Raw genomic sequence first — 12,322 nt, 5'->3', positions numbered from 1 at the left:
AAGTGCTGTTTCTCTGACGTAGGCACCAGATTGCAGATGCCAATGGGAGGAGGGACACTTATGGCTCAGCATCGGGCTCTGAATGAGTCCAGGCAGAGCTCAGGCGGGGCTGCCTGCTCCCAGGCAGAGCCAGAGGGTTTGGTAAAGTTTTCAATTCCAGCAGACAGAGCTGACAGGTGTCACGCTGCAGCTACAGAGTGAAGGCTGCTCTTTGATGGGAGCTGCCGACTTTCTTGCTAATCTAGGGGAGAGCCGTGGCTGAGTGCTCTCTGTAGTTAAAAGATTTGCAGGGAAAACTGCAGGATCTTTCATCTGCTTGATGTTTTATCTACATCAGGTTTGGCAGCCACTTAGAGAAAAGATTAATTTTGTTGGTTTTGTTCTTGAAAGCCATTTTGTGTTTAGCTGCTCAGAAGCAAGGGATTACGAGTCCCATTCCTCTCTTTCCAGCAGGAGCTATGCTGAAATGCACATTTGCTGGCAGTCAGGAACCAACGCTGCCTGCTCTGGTACCAACAGCGCTGACTTTGCATTGTACCTTCTGCACACCTGTACACTTACATTGTCAATATGAATCAACCCAAGCGAATGTCTTGCTCAGCGATTGCACAAATATCAGCTCATGTTCAGTCCTTAAAACTGCACAGCAGCTGTGGAGTTGTGTTAAACAGATTATTTCAGAAAGTGCTTTTGGGCTGTGCCAGGTATCCCATAAACATATCCCTAAATCGGTTAGCGCCCCAGTTTAGCAAAAGAGATCTTCTGCAGCAAGCTAAAGGAGCGCTGTTACGAAAGGTTTTTGACTTGAAAGTCAGGCTTTATTGGACTAAACATCCTGCCTACCAATTTGGTCTTGTTCCAGCTGTTAGTCCAAAGAGCTGACATAGGTCTTGTTTGTTATCATTCTGATCACAAGAAAAGAGCAATCTCTGAAACACATTGGTCCAATTCTGCAGATACATATGGGATGGATGTCTCTGCGAGGGTGTGGAAGCTGTGGCCAATAGGGATCAAGAGGAACATCGGTGCCAGGTTTTGTCTTGTGCCTCCCAGGAGGCTCAACACAAGACAAGGAAGGAAAATGGCTTTGTGATGTCTTTGCATTTCTGGGCCTCGGGACTGATCCAAGAGCTGGCACAGCTGCCAGCCATCACCCCAAGCGTTGCTATAGCTCATAGACACTGCCTGCAGTTGCCCACCAGCTGCTATGCAACCCAAAATAGCCTCGGCACAAAGCACTCCAGGAAGTCCCCTCTTCTTTTCCTTCCATGTCCCCTTCATCCAGCACTCTGATGTGGAGGGGTTAGACTGAAATGAGGAGGTTACTTCATGAATGAATTGAATTGATTTAATTCATTTTTAATGAAGTAAAAAAAAACCAGATTTTCTCTTGCAGATTTGAAACAGCATTTTGTTTTCTAGCATTTATTTTCATTTAAGATAATTTTAATACTCGCTTCATCTCTTTTTTGCCTTGTAGGAGATAACAGGAGGTACTAGGGATTTTTATTTTCCCTTTTCCATCTGCTTTACCACTTGCCACTCTGTAGCTATTTAATACTTTTCTGATTATTGCCAATGGGGCAGAGAAGAATGATAAAAAACACATTTAAAAATATTACTAGATTGATGGCATTTTTTTCTGTTCAGTTTTTCTCTTTGAAACACTTCCAAACCTGGTCAATTTAAAAGCCAGGTCTTGATCCTACAACCATGTAAGAAGTTGTGTACCAGGTCAGAACAAAAGTCCATCTGGCACAGTATTTATCTCCAAGAGTGACCAGTAATAGGTGCACAGAGCCAAGACTGAAAAAGGGAGCAAGAACAGTCTTATGTGCTGTATATTCCAGACATTTGTGGCTGGAGGACTAGAGATGATACAGCATGTAATGCTGTTTCACTCTTGTCTTTGCCATCTTCCTTTTCACTTGGTATGGGACCAAGGTTCAAAGACAAGGTTTGCTCCCTTGCTCCTGCTGCAAAATTGAAGTCATGAATGATCACAAGTGTCCATTGAATTTGGGAGGGTTCCTCAAAACTTCAGGTCATGCACAGTGAAATATTTATAGACATTCTTGGTTTCTAAATGTGTTGTGGCTGTTCAGCACAGATTGGCTACAAAAGACCCAAGTAGAGCCGTGGTGTGGGATGAAAATATTTCTTAAATAGGTAATACTAGTCAAAGAGGTTGCTGAAATGCTTGGATGAGAAATTAGTCTTATCAGAGCCAGTAGAAAATGGAGAGGTTATGTGTGGAGAAAAATTGGAAATTAACTGAAGAATATATTTTTAAATTTTCACTTAAGCCTCTTAAAATGGTGGAGAAAGAGAAGAGCCATTTGCTTACTTGTTCTTTTTGTATTCCTCTTTCCCCTTGGTAATGTGTTTCTTCTTGAATAAAATAATGTCTTTCTAAAAGGTTTTATACAATTTTGCCCTTTATACAACATTGCTGTATGTTACAGTGCAGCTTAAACATCCCACCCCCACATTGCCTGCATTTCACTGTGGAGGAGGTAGTCCCTGATCACCCACACAGCAATATCTCACAAGCATACCTGATGGATGATGCTGATGTGCTTTATTATGAAAAACTGTTACTGTGCAACTGTTCAATGTGAAAAATCTTACTGGGGTGCTGATGGGTGTGTTGAAAGGACAGCAAGGTCTTCATGTCTCCCAACCTTGATCATGCTATATTACAATCACGGAGTTGCTCTGCTCTCCGAGAGGGATTCTCACTCTTCTTTGCTTGTTCAGCTTTTGACAGTTTTTGTCTCTTATTGAATGAGACATCCTGCGTTGTACAAAAGAGAGTATTTTAGTGATGTCTTTGAGGTGTGCACACTGTAAGCAGGATTTGTTGCTTTGAGTTGGTATTTCATTCTCTGCCATGAAGACAAGCGCAGGATGGCTCCTGAGGGTTACCCTGCCGTGCCCGCTGCTAACACACATTTGCCACTGCTTAAACTTACCTCCCAGATAGGAGATGAGCTGTCAGAGAGCCTGGATTGTTTTCTTCTCCTCTCCCCTCAAGTGCGTTGCTAATTTTGTCATCCTCACCAGGAAATTTATAGCTTTGCCATGAACCAAAGGCTTTGCTGTTGTCCCTGTGAAGCAGCATGAGTTTTTCACCCCTTGCTTCAGAGCAGAGGGCTGGGAAATGCAACATCATGGTTGCACTCTCATAGTGAAAGAAGCTGTCAGAGAAAAGATGGAGAGGGAGAAGAATGCTCCAAGGGAGCTTTCCAAGGGTATCTGGTCAGCTTTAAGGGAGAACAAAGCTGCCTTAACACTTGAGTTCATTGCTGACTTTTAGGCTTGGAAAATTGCCCATTTGGCTGCTGAGGCAGCAGCCTGAATTGTGCAACTTGGCTGTGAAGGGAATGCAAAGGGATTTCTTCCCCTTCAGGTTCACGCATCACTAACCATGCCAGGCGTGTTGCTCCGTACTGTACACCCTGAATGAATAAACTGCCTCTAATAAAGAACTGATGTTGCTAATATCTTCGTGTAATTTAAACCAAGGCTTTTTGAATTTAGCTCATTTGGGGAAGAAAAAAAACCACTGATGTTGCAAACGCTTATGCATCTGATTAACTTGGCCGCTTAGCTTAATTTGCAGGATCAGGGCCTTAGCTATCAAGAGGCTACATGGCATTACAGCCCTTCTATACATCTTCATTAGAGTATCTTTCTTATGAATTTGCTTTCATGCATGTTTTTACAACCTCAGTCATAAACTGGATTGTATCTGCCAGCAGCACTGTTTAACTATGTCAGCTCCTCGGTGCCTGAGCTAATTCCTTGTCCTTCTTGACAGGAGTCGGGGGGAGTGCTGTTTCCTAAGGATCGATGCACAAAAGTTGCCATGTTGCTGGTCATTTGCCTAAAAAATTGAGGAGATCATGAGTTTTTATTAGGGACAGCATTTCTGCCCATTCAAGGGGTTTTGTTTGGGCAGTTTTTTTCAAATTTTTGTAAGAGCAGTACTGTTATTTTTCTCTGAACTTACTCCTTTTCAGGACTGAAAGGTTTTTTTCTCCTATTTTCTGTTACTACTATTGCTGTCCTTTCCACTCTGGCCTCCCTGCAGTTTTTACTCTTCCTTTTCTATTTTTTTCTATTTCTGTTCCCTCTTCCCTTCCATTTCCAATTTTTTTTCTTCAGGGTCATGATGGCAAAATAGTTCCACACAGATTCCTCCAGCTGCCGTGGCTACTGATTCTTGTAATTTCAGATTTTTAAATCTGGCAACCCTAGTGAGTGTCCATCTGGGGAACTAGGAACATACAGGTGCAGAAAGGACCAAGTGTTTCTCCTCTCGAAAGTCTGCTTTGTTTCTGCCATTCCTGGTGTCTAAGGATGTGCTCCCTCAACCGGCAGCTCCCTCCGAGGTGCCATGACTCTTGGCTGCCCCCCACCCAAAGCACTGTGTGAAAAGCTTGACAGAGGCTGAGATATGAATGCGGATATTAAAACACAAAGACTTCATTTTTTTAAGGGTTGTGCCTAATCCTTTCTCTCCTGGGGCCCTATTTTTTGGAGTCCAACTATTTATTACAGGACTCGTAACTTGTAGAGGCAGATGTAGCACTGGCAGCCTCCCAGTTGTAAGAGACGTGGAGGAAAATTTCGGCTGCGGGGGGTTCCACATAAGTGCTGATGGACTTGGTCTGTGGCGGAAGCATCCCTGAGCTGGCAGATCCTGCCAGCTGTCTCCTTGCCATGCCATCAGAGACACAGGTGCAATATGTGGGCACTCAAAATAAATGTGCACAGGCAGTCCCTGCTGAGAGTTCATGGCAGGCAGAGCTCTGCTGGAGGTTGCTCTAGATACAGGGTTTCACATGCCTCAAAGATGTATACGCATAATATATCTATTTATTTGAAAACTGTTTCATGAGTTGTTGTTTTTCTTTTTTTCCATGGGCATGTGGAAACTTAAATTATGGCAGAAGTAAATTAATGGCAGAAGTAGAGAAGATGTCTGGGAATTAAGATATCCTTTCCATTAGTCACAGTGTCCTATTAAAGTACTTCCAGTTTTTGATTTGTTTATGTCATCTGGTAAATTAAATCCTGCAGTGTAAGGCAGAAGGAAGGTACCTGAAGTCCACAGAGCACCCCTGAAATTTGTGTATAGCATCTATCTTCTTGCTGCATGAGCTGGACATCAGAAGTTGCTTTTGACTATAAAAGTCCAGGATGGGCAAGAGATGGTCATTTGAAGCCTCAGAACCAGTCTGTGGCACCTCCAGGTCTTTCCCCATACCCTGATGGTTTCTGGGGCTGCAGGAACCACGTCACCTGCCTCTCATGGTGCATGGAGCCTAGCTGGAGTGGGTACAGGGAGCAGGAGCCCACAGGGCTTTATGGAGGTGAGGGGCTCAGCTGGGGGCTGCATTTGCTGAGGCTGGCTGGGCCTTTATAAGAAGCAGTGGGTGCAAATGTCTGTTGGTGCTTCAAAATGCAGCATCCCAGGTTTGAGCTTTGAAAGTAGATTTGTGGAAGGGCTGAGCTGGGGGTGGAGCCAGGAGTGGATGCAGAAGATCTTTCCAACACTGGTAGAGAAAATTGTATTTTTTTGATTCAGTTTTCAGGCAGAATTTCTGGCATGCCCACCAGTCTCAGAAGGGCTTCCTCATTCCTGGGGAGCTGCGTTGCTGCTCTTGCTGCTGGCTTGGGTCTTCACGGGGAACAGCAGCACTGCCTGCACTGGGGAACATGGCCAGGTGCTGCCACCTGTGTGATGGGAGCAGTGCTGTGAGAACAGGGTGGCCACTTGCTTTCCAGTGAAAATTAATCTGATACCAGCTCCTATTCTCTTTGGGTGAAATACCTGTCCCAAAGAGATCAGTGAGTGGAGGGTGATAAGAATGGGCTGACTTTGCAGTCTCCTGTCTGTAAAACTTTCCCTCTGAATGAAATCCCCTTTCTATAAAACTTCCCTTCCTACCAACGTCCTCTTTCTGTAAAACTTCCAGTTTTCAATAAAAATTCCAGCTACAGTCCCCTTTCTGTAAAACCTCCCTTTAAAACTTCCAACTGAGAGGCTTAGGAATGGACCCAGTCACTCTGGACAAGTGTCAGCTCAGTATTAAAAGGTGCGATAATCACTCCTGAAAAAAAGATGCATTATTGATGCTTAAGTCAATAGCTGCTTATAGCAGTTGGGGAACTGGCTTCTCACTTCATGTTTGCTTTTTCCCCTCCAGGGCTTGGTCGGTTAGTCAGCAGAGCATGGTTTCCATTGCAGTCTGGAGCGCTGGAGACACGGTGTTTAGTTAAGTGCACACTAACCCTTCATTGGAAGCTGCTGCATCTCCACAGAGGCAGCAGTTGAGGATTCAGATTTTTTTCTGTGTCTGAGATTCATGGTGCCATCGCCAGACGTTGATTTGGGGCAAGCACTATCCACAGCCAGACAACAGGAGGGTCAAATCTATGAGGAGGGCCATGAAGCTGTGCAACCTCCTCATCAAGGTCTGCTGCTGGAGTCATTACCCAGTGCCCTGCAAGCCAGAGGGATTTTGGGGACCTGACCTCGCCAGCGTAGGCTGGCTTTGTTCTTTAAACTCATCTGCACGTCATGAGCCAAGGTGCTCGGGAAGACCCATGCAGCACCCTTCTTCACAGGCGTGCTCGTCGTGGTGGTGATTCCACCTGGCTTCAGCTAAGAAGGCTTTGGCATATATTGACAGTAATGCACACAGGAGGGAAAACTCTCCATCTGTGGTCTTGTAGCAGAGAGACGAGTGGCTGCATTTCTTAACAGATGGCATAACAAACTACACGAAATGCACATCCCCCTGAGACACATAACCTGACATCAGATAGTTTCAACAACATATTGAAATAAGTCCTCCCTGATGAACGCTGTGGCTTCAGACACAGCCATATCTCTCTCCCTGAATCCCTTGACAAAGCCGTGGGTGATGGAGGCACAGCAGTTTTGAGGGATCCCACCCTGCTGCCTCCACTGGCAGCAGGATTTGGGGCGGCAGGCTGAGCAGTGACTGAGACGGCCCCCAGATGCCGGGGACTGGAGAAGTGGGGAACTGAGGTGTTAGTACTTCTCTATAGGTAGTAAGGCTTTTCAAGCTGAATAAGCTCTTTGTTCTGAGAAATGCTTACTTTAAACATCTGCAGGAGGAGTTTTAGCATTTTACTTTAGGGATAATAAACTTGGGCTTGTCTGAATGAAAGGGGACCAGAACCACCTCAAGAAGCAAATATGTTCAGAAGTTGCTTTTGCTGTGGGGAAGCTCTACATAGTGTAGTGCAGCCCTAAAGCTAGACAATGGGGAGGTCATCCTGGCCTTCATGGTTCTGGACCTGTGAAACAGTGCTCAAATATGACCAAATCTGAGTATTTGAAAGCTGGAAATTGTAGTGCTTATCAGCCCAGATGGACCCATCAGCAGCCTGGAGTCGCTGTAGGGGCAGGGGCAAGGGCTCCCATTCTGTGTCCACCCAGGGCTGAGGATGCTCTGTACTGGTATGGCAGTGTTCCACACCTTGACTGTGTCCTCGGTGATTGCAGCAAGTGAGGAACTGATAGAAACAGCCTGCCTGACATGCAAATAGCATCAGCATCAGATGGAGCGGGAGCTAGTGAGGAAACAAACATTAAATTAATTTAGTTCACAACTCTCCTATAGGGTATGGGATCTCCCTGTTTTCCCAGGAAGAAGTCTAGAGAGATTAATGTCAAAAAGATCCACTAATTTTGATGACCCAATTTGCATGCCTAATGACCTGATTTTTCTGAACACTTCACGTTCTCTAGCACTTTATACGCTGGAAGGACAGTGCCCCTGTTTTCTTTCACAGCAACGAGTGCTTAGTAGTTTTGTGAATCAGAACTTGGGGCATTAAAACCCCACACAATTATCGAGACAAAGCTTTCGATGTATGGTTTGGATGACTTGACAGTATCTCAGAGAAACTCTTCAGCAGGGACAGAGATAGCAGCCAGTTCCCCAGGACACCATTCAGCTGCCTTCACCATATCTCCTTCCTCCTCCTCAAATTTCCTGCCTCATTCACTGGTCAGCTTCCAGTTTCAGCAACGAATGAGAGGGGAATTCAGTGGACACAGGGCTCTTTTCTAGCCGATGCTAACACAGGCGTTTTCTGACTTCTGAGATCCTGATTTGCAACCTTAATATATCTGTGTATTTACTTCTGTATAGCACAGTATCTTTTTTGGCTCTTTGGTACATCAGATCCCATCTCTGAAGAACAGAAGCTCTGTTTTAACATATGGACTATCTCTGTAGGTTCCTTCTTGGGGTCTGCAGTTATGCATTTGTTTTTGAACCCAAGGAGGTCATCAAAGGCCACCATTGCAGTCCCTCAAGGAGCATTGCCATCACAAGGGAAGCTCTGCTCTTCCCACCTCCTTCACTGCTGCTTCCCACAGTGCCGGCATCGCAGATACCTGTTGTGCAGATACCTGGTCTGGGGACCAGACTGGGAAACTGAACCAGGCTAAAACCAAGGCTGAGACTTCATTTGTGGAGCTGAAATATAAAATACATTGCAATATGGACTGCAATTGATGAAAGGGAGCAATATTATTTCACTTCACCCTTCCACTGTTGGCTGCACCCGTTGGGTGCTGGACTGGCTCCATCACAGACCAGTGCATGGGGACAAGCTGGCCAAAACCTCTTCCCTTGTATTTATGGGTATTTGCTGTGTTGCTTATCCTAGCATAACTCGTTCCTCATCTGAGGAAAGCCTGCCTCATATCAGGAAGTTTACATTCCCTGCTGAATGCATACTGTACTACCTGCACAGCGCTCTGCTGCACTGTATAGAAATGCAGATCTTCAGGGAGAAATGTTTAAGTGGCTGATCTTACCTGGGCTGATCTGTGTGACACACAGAGAAGCTAAAATACAGCAACCTTCAGAAGAAGCAGAGTAGACTTTTGCCTGTGACATGTTACACATGGATTCAAGACGGACTGTGAAGGAGAAACACTGGCGGTTCTCTTGAAATCAAATGTCAAATAAAATCAACACTATTTAATTAAAAGGAAAAAATCTTTCCAAAAAATCTTTGAATTAGATTGAAGACTCTATCTCTTAAGAACATACTGCAAGCTTAATTTTTGATGTTACAGTTAAATAAAGACATACTTATCTGATTAGCTGTAATCCTCTCATGTTTATTCCTTGAGTCAGAGACCTTATAAAAATGTATCTGAGATTTAGAAGTGGGACCCAAGGACAGCCTGCACCTGGTTTCTGTGTCTGATTGCAGGGAGATATCTCTGCAGTGCTAACAACAGAGAATTACTCAGCTGTTTTGATAATCTCCATTGTGCTCAGACCAAAATGTAAACCAAACATATTTGTCTGCCTCCTTCCACAGTTATCAGTTCTCACCTGAGATTTTTCAATTTTCCCCCACCTTGTAACAGAACTGGAGCATAGACTTGACTAAAATCTAGACACTTCACATGAAGGGGGTTGAAGCTCCCCTCAACCATAAACAAGAACTTCCAACCCACAGCACTGATCCTCTGATTTAGGATCCCTAAAGGGGAGTCCTCCATAATGTCCTCATTTCAACCACCATCAGCTTCGTCCGCTGAGCACAAGAGCTTTTTCTTCTGCATGGTATCTCCTTGCAGTCACACCGGGCTGACCTCCACCACATGTCTGAAATGGTCATCCCAGGTCCATGTACAGTTAAGGCAGAAGTCAGGAATGAAATCAAAATCGTGATTCATCCCATGCCTGAAATAGGTCAGACCATCAATGGGAATCACACCCTGGATCTCGCTTTTCTGGCTGTAATAGGATGTAGCTCTAGAAGTCTACATTGCAGATGTCTGAAGATGAGGTAAAACCCATCCAAGGAGACTTATATTCAGATTTTTTTCTTTGAAACTCATATTCTAACTGTGGAAATGATTCAGGAAAATCTGGTGGTGGCTGTATTTTTAGGCATTTAAAAACTGAGCACCAAAAATGAGGTGAAGAACATTTTGCAGATTTTTTTTCTGCTCTCTCTACTGTCGGGAGTGACCGAGCTTTCCCCTGCTGCCGTTAGTGGGAGCCATAGCCCAGGGCAGGGCAGGACCCTGCTCTGCTCGGGTTCTCGCTCCACTTCTGCACCAGTCGGGATTTTCTGCTGCAAGAATTACAGAAGCCAAAGTCTCAGAGAATGTCTCAGGTGGGTTTGTTGTTTTTTTTTCTTCACAACTGGTTCATTTGTTGTGAAAAAAAATGCCATTTCTGAAGACTAAAATTTCCAGAAATTGTTTGATGAAGAGTTTCATTGATCCTCTGCCAAGTAAACATTTAACAGCATTCAAGTAAATACTTTGAATTTTCATTTTACAGTGTTGTTTTTTTTAATCCAGAAAATTGTCAATGCCATTGAACATTATTTCCCTTTACACTTGTGTGCTCACAGCTCCTTTGGCTGTGAGCAAATGTTCCGTACTGCTATTGAAAAATTGTTAGGTTTATAAATCATAAGAAATTGCATGCTGAATGGCTCTCCTCCAGACTTCAGTCTTTCCATCAGCTAGTCGCTTTCTCAAGTTTTATGTTTCTCTCATGGTAAAAATCCTATAATATATCACATAAAAGCAGACATCACACTCTGGCAGGATTGCGTTGGTAGCAATGCCACTGCTGCAGGGGTGGAAACTGAATTTGCAGGCCACTGAAAAAATGTTTAAAGAACACAGAGCCCAGGATCTTTCAATAATCTTTCCCATTTGCAATATAATGGCATATACAAAGAAACTGCTCTTCTCTACGGGAAGACAGGTCTGGTTGTGTTTCTTGCCCCTGCAGGCTGCTCCTCTGGAATGCAGAGGTGCTGCTTCTCCTTGAGAAGACCTCTCCTTCCGCAGGGACTTGAGCAATGGTCCAACTTCCACTGAAGTGGGTGGCAGTGCCATTGCTTTTGGAAGGGGTAGGATCAGGTCTTCCATGCTAAGCAAAACTTCATTACAAAATCTCTGCCTGTGCTTTGTAAGCCGGATAGATAAACAATCAGAAAAAGCTTTTCTAACTGATTTGAGAGCACAGCTGTGATAAAGGTGTGATAAAAGGACCGGCTCCAAAACCTGTGTGATCATGGTGGTCCTAGTATGAGTTACAGCAACATTTCAGATACCTGTTTATTTTAGTTAAAGAAGAAAAGTTTCAGTTACTGTAGACTTAACAGATTTTTATCTCGTATGAAATATGCTTAGCAGAGGGCATGCTTCAGTATGGTTTCCTTGTTAGCAGACCTTCGGCAGTTTGTGTCAAATATCAGTGTAATGGACTTACACACACTATTGATTTAATGACAACTATCACTGCGAGGAATTGATCTAATGTTTTCATTAGACTTAAAAAATGTTTTAACAACAAGTTCATTCAGAACTGGGTAATTGCAAAGCCCTACATGGCCAAAGATCACATTCCCTATAGAAGTGTAGTTTAGATGATCTTTTTAGAAGATAAGTAGATTAATAATAATAAAGGCAGAGTTGAAGGAAATTAAAGCTAGTCTTCATGCCTTAAAAACATAAATAAAATGAATTATCACCCATTATATTACTGGAGGGATTTTTCTGAACTTTTGAACAAATCTTCATGAATATGCAATGGTGTTTTGCTTGCTCTGATAGGCACAACATAACTGGTTTTGTTAGCCCTCTGTCTTTTTGTCTGTCATTTTTGCTGCTCACTCAATGGACATTAGCAGAGGTGGGTTTCTTCTGCATGGGTTGGATATAACATTCTGTTTGTTTTTAGCAGTGATAGCATTCTTTGCTATTCTATATGAGTGGGGAAAAATGACATTTTGTGGGAGATTTGAGGAGATGCTGTCCTCACAGATACATCAGTGATGTTGGACTGTCCTCCAAGGAGACGTCCATGTTACTGGCTGTGATGAAAGCTACACTGGATGGATTAGTGGCTCTGCACGAGGGCATTGCCTTCATACAGTTGGAGAAAGAGGTTTCCTGTTCTGATGTGGAAGCTGCAGACGTGTTTCTGCTGTAACCCCAGGTGATAGTGGTTTTCTTGCCAAAGAAAAGGCTCCTCCTTTCTAAGTACCATGGTCAACACTTCAGTTTTTCACTGACACTGGATCCTAAGGTCCATGTGCTCACTGCAATGGCTACAGCTTACAGATGCCACTGGATCTTCCCTGGCATTGAGAGTGACTTGTTGCTCCTTGTAAGGGACTACAGCTTTCAAGATCAGGCTTGATGGGGCTCTGAGCAACCTGATCTAGTAACAATGTCCCTGCTTACTGCAGGGAAGTTGGACTAGATCATCTTTAAAGGTCC

Source organism: Mesitornis unicolor, unplaced genomic scaffold (genome assembly GCF_000695765.1).
Source record: "Mesitornis unicolor isolate BGI_N332 unplaced genomic scaffold, ASM69576v1 scaffold45073, whole genome shotgun sequence".
Taxonomy (NCBI): Eukaryota; Metazoa; Chordata; class Aves; order Mesitornithiformes; family Mesitornithidae; genus Mesitornis; species Mesitornis unicolor.
The sequence above is the reverse complement of the archived record's forward strand: the minus strand, read 5'-3'. Positions refer to the sequence as shown.